This window comes from Saccopteryx bilineata, chromosome 4, assembly GCF_036850765.1.
Source record: "Saccopteryx bilineata isolate mSacBil1 chromosome 4, mSacBil1_pri_phased_curated, whole genome shotgun sequence".
Lineage (NCBI taxonomy): Eukaryota > Metazoa > Chordata > Mammalia > Chiroptera > Emballonuridae > Saccopteryx > Saccopteryx bilineata.
In genome coordinates, this window is record NC_089493.1 from 44,580,755 (window position 1) to 44,597,135 (window position 16,381).

The 16,381-nt window shown below is 42.5% G+C and overlaps 1 protein-coding gene across 8 annotated transcripts in view; it reads right to left on the minus strand.

The window, feature by feature from the left end:
• Nucleotides 1-16,166, minus strand: part of KTN1 (kinectin 1) — a 122,499-nt gene extending 106,333 nt beyond the window's left edge. For all 8 annotated transcript variants that reach the window (XM_066272138.1, XM_066272135.1, XM_066272137.1 and 5 more), the window contains exon 1: nt 16,023-16,166. The gene's annotated coding sequence lies outside the window, so the exon portion shown is untranslated. The remainder of the gene's footprint in view (nt 1-16,022) is intronic.
• Between the last annotated feature and the right edge of the window lie 215 nt (nt 16,167-16,381).

Here is a 16,381-nt window from a genome sequence, read left to right on the forward strand (position 1 = left end):
TAAATTTTTCAAGAAGCCAGGGGGAAAATTGCTAGCAAGGAATTTGTCTTTCTGGTCCCTCAATTACAACATTCAGACCCAAGCAGAAAACCATGTAAAATTAGGACAAAACTGCACAGCATTTTACAGTCAAGTACATCAATTAAATAATTGTAAAAGCCTGCCTTTTCTAAGTCTGTGCAATCTATTCTGATGTCTACATTTCAATTTTTATTTTAATGTCATTCTACAATCTTTGCTATTAAGAGAAAGCAAAAAGATAGTTTACACAAACAGCAAAATTGTGAATAAATAGCAAATCTTACATATATTCAAAATGTTAAGTACATACAAATGAAAGAATTAAAATAGGGCAAAGAAATGCAAAATGATAGTTACAAAAGTGTCATAGTGTACATATGTTATGTACAGCATAATAAATATACTCAACAGTGTAGTGGCTATTTGTGGTGCAAGATGGGTATCTGAGGTCTCAGGTAGAACACTTTGTAAGATATAAGATTGTCTAGCCACTGTTGTACATCTAAAACTAATACAAAATAGGCCCTGGCCGGTTGGCTCAGTGGTAGAGCGTCGGCCTGGCGTGCAGAAGTCCCGGGTTCGATTCCCGGCCAGGGCACACAGGAGAGGCGACCATCTGCTCCTCCACCCCTCCCCCTCTCCTTCCCCTCTGTCTCTCTCTTCCCCTCCCGCAGCTGAGGCTCTATTGGAGCAAAGATGGCCCGGGAGCTGGGGATGGCTCCTTGGCCTCTGCCCCAGGCGCTGGAGTGGCTCTGGTCGCAAAAGAGCGACGCCCTGGAGGGGCAGAGCGTCGCCCCCTGGTGGGTGTGCCGGGTGGATCCCGGTCAGGCGCATGCGGGAGTCTGTCTGACTGTCTCTCCGTTTCCAGCTTCAGAAAAATACAAAAAAATAAATAAAAATAAAAATAATAAAACTAATACAAAATAATACTGACTGTAAACTGTAAGTGAAAATTTTAAAAAAATTTTAATAGGGCAAAGAAACTAATGTATTATATTTTAATTTTCATATTTTTCTGGAACATTACTTCTCTGTTAATGAATTAACAATTATTCCATAGTGAAATTAAAGAACTTTAAAAACTAAGAAATTTTCCATTCCCATTTACTGAAGTTAAGCAGTATTCACGATCTTATATGGACACTTTTCTCTGAAATTGTACCTTGAGAACTATGAGTCGCTCAGTGGAAGAGCATCAGCCAGGTGTGTGGAAGTCCCGGGTTCAATTCCCAGTCATGGCACACAGAAGAAGCACGCATCTCCTTCTCCACACCTCTCTCTTCTCTCTCTCTTCCCCTTCCCTCCTGCACAACTCATTACAGTGAGTTGGCTCCTGGCTCTAAGGATGGCTCCACGGCCTCCGCTTCAGGCATTAAAAAATGGTTCCGGTTGCAACAGAACAATGCCCCAGATGGGCAGAGCATCACCCCCTAGTGGACTTGACCAGTGGATTCCAGTCCAGGCATATATGGGAGTCTGTCTACCTCCACTCCACTAAAAAAAAAAAAAAAAAAAAAAAAAATCATCCATGGCACTGGCTGGTGGCAGACAGAGTGTTGGCCCAGCATATGGATGTCCCAGGTTCGATTCCTGGTCAGGGTACACAGGAGAAGCAACCATCTGCTTCTCTCCTCATCCCTCTTCTCCTTCTCCATTTCTCTCACAGCCAGTGGGCTCGATCGGTTGGAGTGTCAGCTCCAGGTGCTGAGTATAGCTCAGTTGTTCAAGTGTTAGCCTCAGGCGCTAAAGATAGCTCAAGTGATTCGAGCATCAGCGCGAATGGTTGCTGGGTAGATCACAGGCAAAGTGCATGCAGAAGTCTGTCTATCTCCCTCCTCTCACTTAAGAAGAAAAAAAAAAAGTACAAATTGTCCAAAACAGTCATGGAGATGTAAAGTATAGCATAGGGAATATAATCAATAATATTCTAATAACTATGTATGGTATCAGCTGGGTATACAATATTTATCAGGATGATCATTGAGCAGGTTGTCTAATCACTGGGATGTATATCTGAAACTAACTGTATGTCCAATTGTAATTGAAAAATCAAAAATTATTTTAAAAACACAAACAAAAAAAGAACATATAAAGAACTATCCACAGCCCTGGCCGGTTGGCTCAGCGGTAGAGCGTCGGCCTAGCGTGCGGAGGACCCGGGTTCGATTCCCGGCCAGGGCACATAGGAGAAGCGCCCATTTGCTTCTCCACCCCTCCGCCGCGCTTTCCTCTCTGTCTCTCTCTTCCCCTCCCGCAGCCAAGGCTCCATTGGAGCAAAGATGGCCCGGGCGCTGGGCATGGCTCTGTGGCCTCTGCCTCAGGCGCTAGAGTGGCTCTGGTTGCAATATGGCGACGCCCAGGATGGGCAGAGCATCGCCCCCTGGGGGGCAGAGCACCGCCCCTGGTGGGCGTGCCGGGTGGATCCCGGTCGGGCGCATGCGGGAGTCTGTCTGACTGTCTCTCCCTGTTTCCAGCTTCAGAAAAATGAAAAAAAAAAAAAAAAAAAAAAAGACCTATCCACTATCTTTCCACATACAAAAAGAAAAACACAGCAGAAAAATAAACAGCCATTCCAGAGAAAGGGAAACAAAAATGGCCAGCAGATACTGAAAATGTTCCCTCTTAGTAAGCAGAAATGCCAAACTTACAATATATAAATTCATACCCAATAGGCTGTCTGACTTTAATATTTGCCAATATCAAATATAGGCAAGACTGTGGAGCCTCCACATATATACATTAGTGAAGAGAATAAACTAACACAAAACAATGGAAAATAATTTGGCAAAACTTAGGAAGACTGAAAATGTACCTCTACTATAAAGCAGCAATTCCACTCCCAGCTAGATATAAGGTCTAAAACAATTGATTCAAACTGCAAAACTCAATTCATTACTGGGTGGCAAAAATAAACCTGGGGGGGGGGGGTTGATTAGCAGTCTTATTTTTAAGATTTTTATTTATTCATATTAGAGAGAGGAGAGAGAAAGGGAGAGGAGCAGGAAGCATCAACTCCCATATGTGTCTTGACCAGGCAAGCCCAGGGTTTCGAACCAGCGCCCTCAGTGTTCTAGGTCAATGTTTTACCCACTGCACCACCACAGATCAGACCCATTGTCAACCTTTTAAAAGAAAAATGTAAGTGATTCAGTCAGAAAAATCGAGTTCATTCAGGAATAGCAGAGAAATTTCAATTCAGAACAAGTCCAGAGAGTGAAAGATAGGAACATTCTTTTATAGAGGAAAGGAGGAAATGGGGAGGGGCTGTTTTGAACAAGAATTCACTGAAGAGAAAGAGTTCAGAGTTATAGCAGCTTCTCACTGACTGGGGTGTTGGCAGATTTTCACTGATTGGGTTATTGCTGGGCAAAGAGAAAATCTTCCTTCTTCTTGCTGGGGAACATAAAATAAGTTAAATGTGTGAGAGCTCTCTCTTCATTGCTTCCCAACTATGTTATGGATTAATTTCACACCATCAACAGATAATAGATAAACTGGAAAATAGGCATACAATGAAATTCCATACAGCATGAACATGAATGAATTAGAACTGTATACAACATGATGGAAGAATATCAAGACCATAAAGTTGAGGGGGAAAAGGAAGTTGCAAACAAACTCATACAGAAGGATCCCATTTACAGTGTTCAAAACCAAAACAGAAAAATAATAGTTTAAAAATACAAATAGCCCTGGCAGGATAGCTCAGTTGGCTAGAGTACTGTCACAAAGCTGAGGTTGCTGATTCAATCCCTAGTCAGGGCACATACAGGAAAAGATGTTCCCATCCCTCTCCTGCTCTCTTCTTGCTTCTCTCTAAAAGTCAATAAAATAAACATGAAAAGAAATACAAACAGATGTGGCAAAACTAAAAAAAAAAAAGCAAATGTAATACAGCTAGTAGTTACTTCTGGGGAAAAGAGCATATAAAGAAATAAAAAGTTAGGCCCTGGCCGGTTGGCTCAGTGGTAGAGCATTGGCCTGGCGTGCGGAAGTCCTGGGTTCGATTCCCGGCCAGGGCACACAGAAGAGGCGCCCATCTGCTTCTCCACCCCTCCCCTCTCCTTCCTCTCTGTCTCTCTCTTCCCCTCCTGCAGCCGAGGCTCCAATGGAGCAAAAGATGGCCCGGGCGCTGGGGATGGCTCCTCGGCCACTGCCCCAGACGCTAGAGTGGCTCTGGTTGCGACAGAGCGAAGCCCCAGATGGGCAGAGCATCGCCCCCTGGTGGGCGTGCCGGGTGGATCCCGGTAGGGCACATGCGGGAGCCTGTCTGACTGCCTCCCCGTTTCCAGCTTCAGAAAAATACAAATAAATAAATAAATAAATAAATAAATAAATAAATAAAAAGTTAGAATAATGTTCTTGAACTAGATATTAGGTACAGTGCTCTTCATTGTGCCTTTAATCTTTACCTTATATATATTGTACAAATATTATGTCATACATACTTAATTTTAAAGAAAAAAATTTAATGCTGAATGTAAGGTGCACAGGTATCTAGAATACAGGTACTCATTTTATATGTAATCTTTAAACTGTACAGACATTCTATATTCTCTATTACACTTGAACAAGTCAATTTTCATTTTAATGTTCAACAAAAAGATAATTATGTAGAAAGAGGTAAATATAAATTAAAAATCAGACAAGCAAACAGGCATATACTTCCCTACTTAAATTTACATAATTAACATTAGTGTACTTTGGAACAAATTCCACCCCACAAAAAATAAAAGCAAATATTTTAAAATAAGAAATTACTAAATTTTTACAGAAAATACCCAGGGTTTTCTTGACTTAGCATAAAGCTACCTTAAGAAATCAGACAGAGCACAATCAAATGTCAAAATAATCTAGAGATATTTTCTCTCAACATATGTACCCTGATTTATCAATGTCACTGCATTAAATTTAATAAAAAATAATAATAATAAAAAAAAAAGAAATCAGACAGACTCAGTATCTGAGAATAACAACCAAAACGACTCTTTACACCAGAAGTTAGTATGTTATTTTAAATGCTATTGGGACTTTTTGTTTAAATGAAGATTACAGAAAACTAAAAGTACAGGAATTATAATTATCTAATTATGCCAGATAAATGATGTTAAAGAAGATAAGAAATCAGCCTTTCTCATTTTACAAATAATTTTATTTAAGCTTTTTTTTTTTTTTTTAAGTCAGAGAGACAGAGGGACAAACAGGGATAGACAGGAAGGGAGAGAGATGAGAAGCATCAACTCTTCGTCAGGGCACCTTAGTTGTTCATTGATTGCTTTCTCATACGTGCCTTGACCAGGGGGCTACAGCAGAGCGAGTAACCCCTTGCTAAAGCCAGCAATCTTGGGCTTCAAGCCAGAGACCATGGGGTCACATCTATGATCCCACGCTCAAGCCAGTGACCCCGCCACGCTGAAGCTGGATGAGCTTATGCTCGAGCTGGTGCCCTTGGGGTTTCAAACCTGGGTCCTCTGTGTCCCAGGCTGATACTCTATCCACTGCACCACTGCCTGATCAGGCACAACTAATTAATATTTATAAAGTATTTCTTTTCTCCCCTTCTCCCATCATACAAGGTAACTGTATTGATTAAATTTTACATATAATTCCAAGGTTAATCTTAAATGAAAGTACTTGCTCCAAGCCCTGGCCTGTTGGCACAGTGGATAGAGCTTCGGCCTGGCATATGGATATCCCAGGTTTGATTCCCCATCAGGGCACACAAAAGAAGCGATCAACGACCATATCTATCTGCTTCTCTCTCCCTCCCTCCACCAGTGCATTCCCCCTTTCACTCTTCTCCCCCTGCCAGTGGCTCGACTGGTTTGAGCATGAGCCCTGGGCACTGAGGATAGCTCAGCTGATTTGAGCATCACCCCAGACAGGGGTTGCCAGGTAGATCTCAGTAGAGGTGCATGCGGAGTCTGTATCACCATCTCCCCTCCTCTCATTTAATAAAATAAAAAGAAAAAGAAAAGTGCTCCAGAATTTCCAAGTTCAGAAATACTTCAAGTTAAACTACATGCAATATTTTAGAACCCCCCAAAAAATAACTAGGGAGCAAAAGAACTAAGCCACTTTTACAAAGAATCCAATTTAAACTTAAAATTACAATTAACATCTATCTAACTGAAAGTGGAAGCCATTTAAGAAATGAGTCCCTGGCCTGACCTGTGGTGGTGCAGTCGGTAAGAGCGTCGACCTGGAAAGCTAAGGTCGCTGGTTCAAAACCCCAGGCTTGCCTAGTCAAGGCACATATGGGAGTTAATGCTTTCTGCTCCTCCCCTCTTCTCTCTCTCTCTCTCTCCTCTCCCTAAGAAATAAATAAAAAATCTAAAAATAAAAATTTTTTTAAAAAAGAAATGAGTCCCATTTATCAGCAACAATGTGCCAACCAACAAAGACTGATACACCACAATACCTGAAAATGTACCCAGAAATGAGAGTATACAATGATATGATAAGCTTGAGAAATCACTTCACAGAAATCATGACATTCAGCCAATCCTCAGACATCCAGATTATGAAAACTATGTCAAATAATTATAGAGCACATTTCAAATGAACGTGACTTCCCAATAAACTAAACAAGTACAGGTCATAAGCACAAAAAGGAACTCAACCTTTTTGTGCATATTAAAGATTAAAGGAAACATCTTAAATGTTCAGCAACATAGCATTCAGAACACTGGGGAGATTTCAATGTACATCTTGGCTTGTTCAAATTTATTTCAAAGATAACAAGATCTAACACATGCAATCGCTAAATTATGCATGTACATATTTCACTCAGAATGCTTACATTACTAATCAACAAGATTAACTGGTACTAAGCACAGAAGTATTTTTGCTGAAATCTTATATATTAAATGTTGTTTTTCATTCCACTTTCAAGAGTAAACCAGAGCCTGACCAGGCGGTGGCGCAGCGGATGGAGCGTCGGACTGGGATGCGGAAGGACCCAGGTTCGAGACCCCAAGGTCACCAGCTTGAGCACGGGCTCATCTGGTTTGAGCAAAAGCTCACCAGCTTGGACCCAAGGTCGCTGGCTCCAGCAAGGGGTTATTCAGTCTGCTGAAGGCCCGCACTCAAGGCACATATGAGAAAGCAATCAATGAACAACTAAGGTGTCGCTAGGCGCAACAAAAAACTAATGATTGATGCTTCTCATCTCTCCATTCCTGTCTGTCTGTCCCTGTCTATCCCTCTCTCTGACTCTCTCTGTCTCCATAAAAAAAAATTAAAAAAAAGTAAACCAGAAACACTTATTCTTGAAATCTCACTTTACATGTCATTCCATATACAGATCAACTAGACATGCTAATAAAGAAGGAGGATGGCACAAATGACAAGTAAAGCAGAGGTTCAATAAGTCTCATTTTCAAATATCAGGTAATTCATTCACTCATCAAATTCAGCACTACCGAAGTGCCAGAAATACAGTTCACAGCGGTCAACAAAATACCTGCCTCATAGAACTTAGATTCTTACAGGTGACACAGATATCAAGAACATAAACAAATAGGCATTTAGAATAATGTTAGGTAGTGATTCATAGTACAATGAGAAAAAATAGGGCTAGGACAAAGAATAGAGAGGATATGCGTTTTAGGTAGGGTGATCCAGGTTGGCCTTTCTGAGATAACCCTTGAGCAAATGCCTACAAGATCACAGGGCAGTAACTCTTAACGCATATACATGAGAACTGAGGCTTAAAAATTTTCTAGGAAACTAAAAGAATTATAGTCTACCTATTGCTTTCTCTATAAAGCATTTTATAGCATTTGGTTTTAAGTAGCTATTGTTATTTTCTCTATTTGGAAAAACTTTCAAGTTTTCAAATTTATGTCACTGAGAATCCTCTAACCATGGGGGGAAAATATTTATAACCTTAATGTAGCTTTCTAGTCCCTAACATCAGATAATTACACATGGACAGTGCTTTATTTTTCTCAAAAAGCTTCTTACAAAAGAGCTCAATGGATGAGAATAAGCTTTAGAGACAATAAATCAGTTCAAATTCTGGTTCTTTCTCTTATCTCCTTGCACAAATTATTTAACGGGCCTTCCTAGTTTCCACCAAATACCATGTTTCCTCGAAAATAAGAGTGTCTTATATTAATTTTTGCTCCTAAAGACAAGCTAGGTCTTATTTTCAGGGGATTTTCTTGTTATTTTTCCATGAACAAGAATTCACATTTATTGTTGAACCAAAAAAATCAACATTTATTAATATAGTGTAGTCATGTCATCACAAACATCAGCATAACCAGCCAAACTCTGAATTCCATCAAGAATTTCTCGCCTGACCAGGCGGTGGCGCAGTGGATAGAGCATTGGACTGCGATGCAGAGGACCCGGGTTCAAGACCCCGAGGTTGCCAGCTTGAGTGCGGGCTCATCTGGTTTGAGGAAGGGCCCACCAGCTTGAACCCAGGGTTGCGTTGCTGGCTCCAGCAAGGGGTTACTCGGTCTGCTGAAGGCCCAAGGTCAAGGCACATATGAGAAAGCAATCAATGAACAACTAAGGTGTTGCAATGTGCAATGAAAAACTAATGATTGATGCTTCTCATCTCTCTCTGTTCCTGTCTGTCCCTGTCTATCCCTCTCTCTGACTCACTCTCTGTCTCTGTAAAAAATAAATAAATAAATAAATAAAAATAAAAATAAAAATAAATAAAAAATAAAAAAAAAAAGAATTTCTTGTGACTCTATTTCCATATACAACAATCTACCGTTTCCCAGAAAATAAGACAGTGTCTTATATTAACTTTTTGCTCCTAAAGACGCGCTAGGTCTTATTTTCAGGGGAGGCCTATATTTCTAAGCTTGAAAATAAATTGCACTAGGTCTTATTTTCGGGGAAACTGGGTAGTACCTATCTCATAAGATTGAGAGAATTAAATATGATACATAGATAAAATACAGCAAGTAAGCACTCTAATATTAGCTATCACTTATGTAGCAACTACTAAGACAATACAAGCAAGGCAAATGAGTCTCAGGCCCATTAAAATAGATAAGTTCACACATACAGTAAGTGGTAATAACTAGCAAAGCCATATTCAAACCCAAGCTCTTCACACTCCTTAGCACCCACACTCGTTTAACTACATCACATATTCTATAATAGAAAAACCGAATAAAAAAACTTGCATAAAAACTTTGGAATTAATAAGGTCTAAAACTGCCTGACCAGGCAGTGGCGCAGTGGAGCATCGGACTGGGATGCAGAGGACCCAGGTTCGAGACCTCGAGGTCGCCAGCTTGAGTGCGGGTTCATCTGGTTTGAGCAAAAGCCCACCAGCTTGAGCCCAAGGTCGCTGGCTCCAGCAAGGGGTTACTCGGTCTGCTGAAGGCCCTCGGTCAAGGCACATATGAGAAAGCAATCAATGAACAACTAAGGTGTTGCAACGTGCAATGAAAAACTAATGATTGATGCTTCTCATCTCTCTGTTCCTGTCTGTCCCTGTCTATCCTTCTCTCTGACTCACTCTGTCTCTGTAAAAAAATAAATTAAAAAAATAAGTAAATAATTCTTTAAAAAATAATAATAATAAGGTCTAAAACCTTAGGTCTCCTAACTAATGACTTCTAGCTAATTACACCAGACCAGACTGTTTCCTTGACAACTTAAATGACCCATGTACAAGAATAAACAGTAACTGTCCCACATTTTCCAGTGAACATGTAGCAGAACATAAGGTCTCTTGATAGACAATGTATATGAAAATCACCTAAGTTCTGATAACGAATTGTAGATGTTACTCAGACTAAAAGTAAAGAAATGCAGAGAAATGACATTCTCCTCTACTAATGATAGGCAGCTAAAATCTTATGGCTCCTATCAAACTTATTCAATATGGAAGCCAATTTAAAGGACCTCTCACTGAGTTAAATGACATTTCTCTCCTTGGTAAAAATACATGGACTGGTGTCTATAGAAAGTTATTGATTCTGGCTAGCCGTTTATTCTCATTTATTTCTATAAATCCATTAAATATGAGAATATTCAGACAAAAGTTGGTATTGCTACGAAAACTAAGTTCAATCTTTTGAAAGGCCTTAATGAAGGAACAGAAGAATCTAGAATGACTTTGAACTTAAAACTTTCTAGTGCCTACATTTTCATAACACTGCAAAGAAACCAATAGTAGAAATCATCAGTGATGCCTTTAGGGTACAACTTACAGAAAAAAGATCAGGAGACCTCCCTTACTCAAAGACAAGAGACTGATCCCAACATCAATATGGGAAAATAAAAATAAATGTTTTAAGTTATAATAAAACACCTAAGGTATACAGATACTTTCAGTTCTGCTTTAACTTTTTCAATTACCTAAACAATGCTCCTAATCACATAGGACTGGTAAGAAGGTCCCCCACAGGGACCCCGAAAGTTCCAGTGCCACTTTTCTTCTCTCTGTTCCTAGATAAAGAGCAAACTGAAAACTATGTGTGTCTGCCTGACCAGGTGGTGGCGCAGTGGATAGAGTGTCGGACTGGGATGCGGAAGGACCCAGGTTCGAGACCCTGAGGTCGCCAGCTTGAGCGTGGGCTCATCTGGCTTGAGCAAAAAGCTCATCGGCTTGGACCCAAGGTCGCTGGCTCCAGCAAGGGGTTGCTCGGTCTGCTGAAGACCCATGGTCAAGGCACATATGAGAAAGCAATCAATGAACAACTAAGAAGTCGCAACGAAAAACTAATGATTGATGCTTCTCATCTCTCTCCATTCCTGTCTGTCTGTCCCTGTCTATCTCTGCCTCTATAAAAATAAATAAATAAAAATAAAATAAATAAAATAAAAATAAAAAACTATGTGTGTCTAAGAATGAGGTATCCATCACAGTAAGAAACTGCAGGATAAGAATTTAATTCATTTTTCATTAATAAATCTTTACTGAGCACATGCTATAAGCGAAGCACTCCCCTAAACTCACAGTAAACAAAACAAAAAGTCTTTCCTGCCTCAATAGAGGTTACATTAGTATATGTTTGGAGCAGAGAGAAGAAACAATAAACACAAGCAACATAGAATTTATATAGTTTGTTGGAAGGTGACAAGTGCTGTGAAAAAAACAAAGCAAGGAACAGATCCTAAGTAGGGGAGTGCAGCTTTAAATAATATAATAAAGTAAGATAGACCTTTCGAAAAACATTTGAAAAGCAAAGATTTGAAAGAGACATGAGAGTCAGTCATGCAAATATCTTAGGAAAAAAAGTGACCCAAAGACAGGCAACAATCAGTGTAAAAGCCCTCAGACAGCCAGTGGGGCTGGAGGGAAATAAGCAGAGGGGCAGAGTAGCAGCTACATTAAAGAGGTAAGGGGGTGATGGAGAAAGGAGGCGTACCCAACTTCTGAAAGGCCTTGTACGCCATAAGGACTTCAGCTTTTATTCTGCATATAGAAAGTCACTTCAGGGTTTTGAAGACAGAAGTGATACGATCTGGTTGCTATGTTGAAAACGACTGTAGGGAACTAGGGTAGAAGCAGGGAGACCAGTTAGGAGACTAACTGCAGAAATCTAAACAAGAGATAAGAATGGCTTGGACCAGCCTAGTTAGCAGGGGAGGTGGTAAGAAGTGATTTAATTCTGGATATATTTTCAAGGTGAGGCAGAGCCAAGAATGCCAAGAGTGAAAAAGATAAGTCAGGGATGAAAGATTTTTTGCCTGACTGTTAGGTGGAGTTGCCATCAAATGAGATAAATTTGACTGTACCTAAGGCAGGTTGAAAGAGAAACATGGAAATTTAGTTTGAGTTGACTACTTAAGATCCAAGCAGAAATGTAGAAACAGGTTGTCTTGAGTACAAGAGAGAAGCTTGGACTGGAGATATAAATATGACAGCCATCAACATATAGGTATTTAAAGCCATGACAGTGGATGAGATCACAGGAGAAGTATAAAAAGAAAAGTAAACCAAGGACTAAACATTTCAACCCTAAGAGTAGAGGACGAATCATAAAGACATTATGAGCAAAGCAATTAGGAAGAAGAGACATCCAAAAGCAATGTCCTAAAAGGAGGGAAGTGAACAGTTTCACTAAGTGTACAAATCACTTTGCTGAAATCAGATATAAGTTAAGGTTAAAAGTTCTTAATCAGCCTATAGTAGTTAAAGTGATATGTAAAATAATCATAACTTTTTAAAAAAGAGTTGAACATTTCTTACACATTTCCTAGGAATGCTGTATTTCCTATCGGAGTCTCTACTAAAAGTATTCTTAGTATTAGAAGTATATTTTGCCTATTTTATCTTTTTAACATAAAATCAATCAAAAGCCATTAAAAAATTAAATAAAGCCTAAATGGTTCACACTACCCTCTCTCAAAGACTGGGGGAAAAAAGTGTAAACAGCAATTCAAAAGCCTGGCATGCAAACAGTTATAAATTGCAAATAGTTATAAATTATTACTTTTCTTTTTCTAGAGCTCAGATACAGAAAGCTAAGTTATTTAAACTCCTTAGCTTATGGCACATAAAGGTTTTTTCTCCTTTCTACTTAATTTTCTATTTATAGGAAAAAAATAGCTTATATTTTTATCTAAACGAACATTCTCACTGTTATTTGCATAAAAACTAGATTTTTAAGATCAGAACACCCAAAGTCATGTTCACAAAACTGAAAGATGCAATGAAACTCAACTCTATTTGTGCTTAAGAATGATCATCAACGTCATTTCTAAAGAAACAGTTACTTGCCTCTAGCCTCTAAGTATACTCTGGATTTACCTTCAAAACAACTAAAATCAAACAGTTTATAACAGAGCGCACAGTATATAAAATGTTATTCTCAAATATTTCAATGTTCTTGTAAACAATAGTCTCACTACATTACCTTATAACATATTAAATCAGATTCCTAAAAAACCCAAAGCTTCTGGAAGCCATTAATTTTAATTTTTATTAAAATTTAAATTTTTATGAAGTGTATGAAATCTTTTAAATTAAAACTTCCTTGGCCCTGGCCGGTTGGCTCAGTGGTGGAGCATAGGCCTGGCGTGCAGAAGTCCCGGGTTCGATTCCCGGCCAGGGCACACAGGAGAGGCGCCCATCTGCTTCTCCACCCCTCCCCCTCTCCTTCCTCTCTGTCTCTCTCTTCCCCTCCCACAGCCAAGGCTCCATTGGAGCAAAGATGGCCCGGGCGCTGGGGATGGCTCCTCGGCCTCTGCCCCAGGCGCTAGAGTGGCTCTGGTTGCAGCAGAGCAACGCCCCAGAGGGGCAGAGCGTCGCCCCCAGGTGGGCATGCCGGGTGGATCCCGGTCGGGCGCATGCGGGAGTCTGTCTGACTGTCTCTCCCCGTTTCCAGCTTCGGAGAAATACAAAAAAAAAAAAAAGAAAAAAAAAAAAACTTCCTTGGCTATAAAAAATTATAATACGCATGCAATTAAAAATACATCTTTGATATAGCTCAAGTAAACTTCAAGTTAAGAACTGTTATTTTACAATCCTAGCCTGACCTGTGATGGCACAGTGGATAAAGTATCAACCTGGAACTGTGAGGTCACCAGTTCAAAACCCCAGGCTTGCCTGGGTCAAGGCACATATGGGACTTAATGCTTCCTGTTCCTACCCCCTTCTGTCTCCTCTCTCTCTAAAAATGAATAAATAAAATCTAAAAAAAAAATTGTTTTTAATCCTAAAACATAGGTCCTTCAGAAGTTAAACCTCAAGAAAATCCTTCACAGAGGTCCTTCAGAAAAGACATAGCCTGTTATTTACCATCTAATTATTAAAATGTTCTCCCAGGGCCGGTTGGCTCCGCGGCTGAGCGTCAGCCCAGCATGTGGAAGTCCCAGGTTCGATCGCCAGTCAGGGCACATAGGAGAAGCGTCCATCTGCTTCTCCAGCCTTCTCCCTCTCCTTTCTCTATCTCTCTTCCCCTCCCGCAGCCAAGGCTCCATTGGGGCAAAGTTGGTCCAGGTGCTGAGATGGTTCCATGGCCTCCACCTCAGGGGCGGAGAATGGCTCTGGTTGCAGCACAGCAACACCCCAGATAGGCAGAGCATCGCCCCCTGGTGGGCATGCCGGGTGGATTCCAGTCGGGCGCATGCAGGAGTCTGCCTCCCCGCTTCTCATTTCAGAAAAAAATACAAAAATAAAAAAAATGTTCTCCCTACTAAAAGCAGATGTTGGCTTGGAATGAAAAACCCAAGAAAACACACCAAGCATGAGAATACTGATATTGAGGGATAATATAGAAAAAATTAAACTGAAACAAAATCATGTATTAATGGGTCTTCATAATGTTGACCCTGAATCATCAAAGTTAAATAATACTTAACATCTTTTATCATTTTAAAGTGCTTCATACATTTTAAATTTTTTTTAATTAGGTTTTGTTATATTTTAAGTTTCAGTATTGAGTCTCAGAAAGGTAAGGAAAACATCTCATTCTCTAAGCTCATCTGATAAGAGTACTAGTCATATGACTGTCAATGCTGCAAAATGAGAAGAGAAATTTCTAATTTAATATTTGGGGGGTCATGGTGTACTGAATTTTTCTTTGAATCTACAAACAATAAGCCCAACCATTTCTTGCTAAATCCCAATGGGATGTGGGAGGAGTCTTTTTTTCTTTTTTTCTTTTTTTTTTTTTGTCAGAGAACACAATATGAGTATCTATAGCAAGGTATGTAGACTCAAAACACAGATCAACTCAAGAATGCTCCAGTGTTATTCTTAGGAGGATCAGTCCTGTCTCAACAGCAACTGCTCCACACCAGAGGCAGTGTCGCCCTGTGCCTGCTAGGTGAGGTAGGAAGAACCAGTGCAACCTAATTAGCAAAAAACGTCAACTCTAGAAGTCAATTACTACACACAATTCAGATTGTTCAGTTCACCTCAAGGTGTTTATCTTTAGCAGCCTATGAGTGTCTACATTTTTCCAAACATCTTAAAAAAATAAAAAAATAAACCCCACAACTTTGAACAGTAAACTTCAACTGTAGCTTCGAAAGCAGTGCTTATTCAGATACCCGCTAAGGATCTTTCCTAGTATGGGGCCAACTACGAACTTCGCCTCTTCCTTCCTCCGAGAAGAAACGGCTAAAATTAAACAGCCCAGGTCTTGAACCTAGTCAGTCAAGTTGCCGCTGGATGAAGTTGGGGCGCCGCTGCGGGCGTCCGGGGCTGCGGGTCTCCGGTGCACACGTGCTCCCTCCCGGCCGACGTGCGGGGCTGCACCAGGTATCTGATTACCGACGGACTTTTCTAGGCTGCCAGCTAGGTTTTCCGCCGAGGTCCCCAACGCCAACAATCTCATTGTTGAAAACCGAAGAGGGAGGGGGAGTCGGTGAGGAAGACACACCCCTCCGGGAGAGGAAGGGATAACTTCCCCCCTCCCGCGGGCGGTCCGCGGGTTTTCTCCAACTCTCCCTGCACGCTGCCTTCCCATTCCCAACCGCCCGCCCCGGGACTCGGGGCCACGCTCGGGACGGTGGGAGGGGGCCCCGGGCAGAGGGCGAGGGCCGGTGCGCCGAGTCTCCGGAGGGAGCGACGAGGGCTGGAATTCCAGCATGGCGTAAGCGTGGCCCAGCCCCGGCCCAGGGCCGCTGCCGGAGACGCGCTCCCTCCGTCCGCCGGCCGAGGAGGCGGTAATCCGCCTTCCCTCCCGGGGGCCCTCAGGCCCGGCTAAAAATAGGCGCCCCGGTCACCCCAGGGCCCTCTCCCGCCGACCTCGCCCTCGAGAGACGTCCCCCGGGGAGTCCTCGGCCGCGCTCGGCGGCGCCACGGCAGAGCGGGGTCGGGCCCTGAGCGGCCCCGTCAGGCCGAGCGACCCTGGAAGCCCGGCCGCCCGTCGCGAAGTCCCGGCCCGAATGGGAACCCGGCGGCGGGAACCCGGAGCCCGAGGCCTACCCGGCGGGCAGTGTTCGGACCCCGCGGCCGCGCCCCCCAACCGGCGCGGCCCGCCCGCCCGCCCTAAGACCCCGCGGCCGACGCCGCCCTCACCTCGCGGTCCCCACCGACTGCGCCCCGGCCGGCGTGGCCTGCTTACCTTTACCCTGCGCCGCGGGGAAGGAGAAAGAAAAGACGCGGCGGAGCCGGCACCACAGCCCGAACCGCCCGCTCCGAGGCGCCGCCGCCGCCGCAGTTGCTCAGGTGCCGTCGCGCCGCCCGGCACGGGGCGGGGCGGCCCCGGCACGTCCGGGCGTCTGGGCCGGCGGTGCCCGGAGACCGGCCCCTTAAAGGGACAGGCGCCCGCCTCGTCGGCCCCCGAGTCCGCAGTTTCGGGATTACGGGGCTTTCTCCTCAGATAACGTTCCGGGGCCAAATGGAGGGTGGGAGTTTAAGAGTTGGAGGCTCAGCAGAACTCCATTCATTAGTCCGGCTCGCTCGCTTGCTCACTCTCTTTCT